At 56.3% G+C, this 3,988-nt stretch overlaps 1 pseudogene; it reads right to left on the minus strand.

The window, feature by feature from the left end:
• Window positions 1-2,341: 2,341 nt before the first annotated feature.
• On the minus strand, window positions 2,342-3,276 carry LOC134368578 (olfactory receptor 10V1-like; annotated as a pseudogene).
• Window positions 3,277-3,988: the final 712 nt, after the last annotated feature.

The raw sequence follows: 3,988 nt of genomic DNA on the forward strand, positions 1-3,988 counted from the left end.
AAAATAAAATTTACAAAAAAAAAAACATTTTATTGTGGAAATTACGTATCTACACAACGGTAAGAATAATATTGAAAAACAAAGGTACCCTTCATCCAGATTCAACAGCTGTCAGCATTTTGCTAGTTTATTTTGAAAGTAGGGGAGGATTTAGGGATGTGAGCAGTGGGAGGTAATGTTTCTCAAGGTGGGAGAGGAAGAGGCACCCGCCTAAGCTTGCTCCAATAAAGGGGTGCTCACTGCAAGCTACAACGGCTTGGTGTCCCCCTTGCCGCCCCCCCCCCCGACCGGGCTGCAGCGTTGTCCAGCCCTGAGGGCAAGTGCAGCATGACAGGGGAGGGCAACCTGGAAGGGCTAGGTGCTGCCCTGAACTTCGGCCTATCCCCACTGCCACTAGTTTGGCACCTCTGTGCTTGGCTCTGGGCCATGTGTCACTCTCCGTGAATCATCCCATGCAACCCTCCCCACAATCCCAGCAGGTGTGGGACAGTATTGCTCCAGGTGATAGCACCTGGGCCTATGTTTGGGCGTAGCACTGATAGCACTGGGCTGTCTCCAGGAATTTGCTGGTCTGTCTCCCACACTGGTTTGTGAGCTCCCGGGTGGAGCCTGTCATGGATTCTTTTCCATAGCTGTCCTCTTCTTTCAGTGACTTGCCGTGGCCTTGTCAGTGACCAGAGAGCAGGCAGGGCTGGGCACTAGGATAAAGGGCCCACATGGTTCCTACCCTTCAAGATTGGCCGCTCCTATCTAGGAGCGCCCCTCTGGTGGCTCCAAGGGCGGGGTCCTCACCGAGGCACGATGACGGACGTGCTAGGAGCAGTGAACTGAGGGGAGCGGGCAAGCCTGGAAGTAGCTAACGCTTACGTTTTTGTTTTTGTTTTTTATGCCTCATTTAGGAATGCTTTTTGGGTTCACATCATAAGGAAATGTGTCATTGATTGAACACGAAGTCCAGAGGGAGGTGGTCTTGGTGTCGGTTTAGTTGCTCAGTGGAGGGTCTGTCGGGGCCCTCGGCTCCCTCCTTCTTGGCCCTTTTAATAGTGTGTGGGTGCTCCTAGATTTTGTGCTGGGGATGATTCATCCCTTCCTAAGAATGACTAGCAAGTAAGCATTGTTTTAGTGCCTAATGGCCCGGGCTAATTTGTGAGCTTCTTGAAGGCAGGGACCTTGTCTTAAGCTTTTCTGGGCTAGGCCCAGTGTCTGGTACACAAGAGACCCTCATTCATTCATTCACGCGTTCATTCAAGAAATATTTCCTGCTAAGTGCTATGGTGGAGTGGACCACAGGGCTCCCTGGCACTTACCCAGCCTGTGGGGTGGGAGTGGGGTGAGCAAACACTTTCTTGAGATCACTACACCTGACCTTCGTCCCCGAATCGCAGAGGCCTTGGCCCAGGAGGATATTGAAAGTTTTCAGTGCATCAGCAGCTGGGATCCAAAGGTATCTCTGTGCGAGAGCCAAGGGTCAGTTACCATTTGTTGAGCACCTGTTATGTGCCAGGTGCTGGGGTGACAGAGAGTCATGACAGTTCTTGCCTTTAAGGAGGCTCCAGGCCAGTTGGGGGTAGTGGATGAAGCGCACGCACATGGAGCCGTGGAGGAGGGGCCGTCCGCACGGGCTTCGGGAGCAAGTGGCCTGTAAGCGAGATTCAAAGGACGGGGAGGCGTGAGCTGGCCCGGAAGCTTAGGAACAGGGCAGATACTGAAACGCCTCAGTGAGGACGGTGAGCGTGTGCAGGGTGCAGTGTGGTGTGGGCAGGTCACAGGCCCTTCAGTGCTGCCGCTGCTAACGCTAATGCTGCCACTTCGGTGTGCAGTGTTGCGTCTCGGCTGACCTCCAGGTCACTTTCTCCCGATGTAGGAATTCCGTGTCTGGGCCGGCTCAGCCTTTGCATCCAAACTTTACCTAGTTTGGATCTGGGAGCTCCTTGTATTTCTGTCCCCGCTGGCGTTTTGTCCAGAGAGGTGGCTGGCTTCACGTTTTGTTCGGGTCATGTCACGACCTTCTGCCTGTCCACATGGCTGACAGTGATCCAGGTGGTCCTGGAATTGCCCCTGAGGGGGTGGACACTGCAGAACTGCCCTGTCTCAGAAAACCTCAGGATTCTTCTCTTCTGTCTGACCACAGAAAAGGGCGCAGCGAGTTCTGGTGTGCTGAGAACCATGGCCAAGCACTCAAGGGGAGGACGGGCCGCAGGGTGCATGATCTGAGGACTGACGGGGCTCTTGAAGGGGGCCGGGCTAGTCCTGGTGGCCGCGCCTTGCCTTCCCCGTCACCTGTAGCCAGGGTCACCTGGGGCCGGGGTCACCTGGTGCAGGGGTCACCTGCTGCTGCTCTTCAGCCGCTGTGGCGCAGCAGGAGGCTCCTGAGGGCTCCCTTGACTTCCTTGTTCCTCAGGCTGTAGATCACAGGGTAGAGCATGGGGCTGACATTGGTGTAGGTCAAGGACACGATTTTGTCCTGTCCTTGGGTGTAGCATGAGTGGGGCAAATGTAGATGAATATCGCACAGCCATAGTGCAGGAGAGAGACCAGTAGGTGCCCAGCACAGGAGGAGAAGGCTTTGCTCCTGCCCTCAGCAGAGTGGATGCTGAGGACGGCGCTGATAATGAATCCGTAGGACAGCAGGATGAGCACGGACGGGAGCAGCAGGACGAGCGTGCAGACGAGGAAGACTGCCATCTCGTTGGCTCGCGTGTCTGCGCAGGCCAGGAATAGCACCGCAGGGATGTTGCAGAAGAAATGGTCGACCTCACGGGACTGGCAGAAGGGCCAGAGGAATATCAGCGTGGTGAGGGTGAGTGAGAGGGCAAAGCCGCCGACACATGCCAGAGACAGCATGTGCAGGCACAGGGCCCTGGTGATGAGTGTGTAGCGCAGGGGGTGGCAGACGGCCATGAAGCAGTCATAGGCCATGGCGGCCAGGAGGAAACACTCTGCCCCGCCCAGGGCGACGAAGAGGTGCATCTGCAGGACACAGCCCAGGAAGGGCATCCGCTGGTTCCCGGACAGGAAGTTGACCAGCATGTTGGGGACAATAAACAGTACATAGCCAACTTGAATGGTGGACAGGTTTCGAAGGAAGAAATACATGGGGGTCTGGAGACAGGAGTCCGTGAGGGTGACGAGCACAATAGTCATGTGCCCCGCTAGGGTGACAAGATGCAGGATTAGAAAGAGTCCAAAAAGGGGGATTTGCAGCTCGGCCAGGTCTCCAAAGCCCAAGATGATAAACTCAGAGCGTAGGGTGTGGTTTTTCAAGCACGTGTCCATCCTGTGTTCTCTGCCGCAGGACTGCTGGCTGGAAAGGACAGCTTTCTAGCAATTCTCCAAGTCACGGGAAACCCTGGAGCCCTTTCCACGCATGGACGGGAGCGCACCCGGCTCACCAGGCCCTGCCAGCTCCTTCCCCAGGCTCGGCCCTCACCTCCGTGCGATTAGCCTCCTGAATTCCGCCCTCTGTTCACTGAGAACAAAGAACGGCTGGTGAGATGCTGCTTTAGTTCCCCGGCTGGGCTCTTACAGAAACGAACCAAGAAGAGCGAGTTGTAAACGTGCAGTTGATTTTCACAGGCCCTGAAGACAACCCTCCTGCCAGAGCCGTCCTGCGCTTGCAGCGTTGTCTGCGGTGGGGGTCTGGAGTTTGATGGAGACGGGGTCTGCAGGATCACTGCTGCTCTAGGGAATTCCTGCAGGGCGTGAGCTCTGGCCAGTTCATCTCAGGCACTTGCGACGTTGCTACCTGCAGCCGAGGGCTGCGAAGCGGGTGCTGGAGAGAAAGGGGGCAGAGCTGGCACGAGCTGCTGCCCCTCCTGTGCCTGCACGCCTCAGCTGCAGGGAGGCCCGGCTTTTGTGCCACCCCTTTCCAGACCCCTCCCCTGATGCCCTAGGTGGGCTAGCCCCTTTCCTGTGTCCCCACAGCTCCCTGGGCTTCAGCCGTCATATTATGCACCACCGAGGCTGTAATTCTTGGCTTATTCTCCGT

The sequence above is a fragment of the Cynocephalus volans genome, chromosome X (assembly GCF_027409185.1).
Source record: "Cynocephalus volans isolate mCynVol1 chromosome X, mCynVol1.pri, whole genome shotgun sequence".
Lineage (NCBI taxonomy): Eukaryota > Metazoa > Chordata > Mammalia > Dermoptera > Cynocephalidae > Cynocephalus > Cynocephalus volans.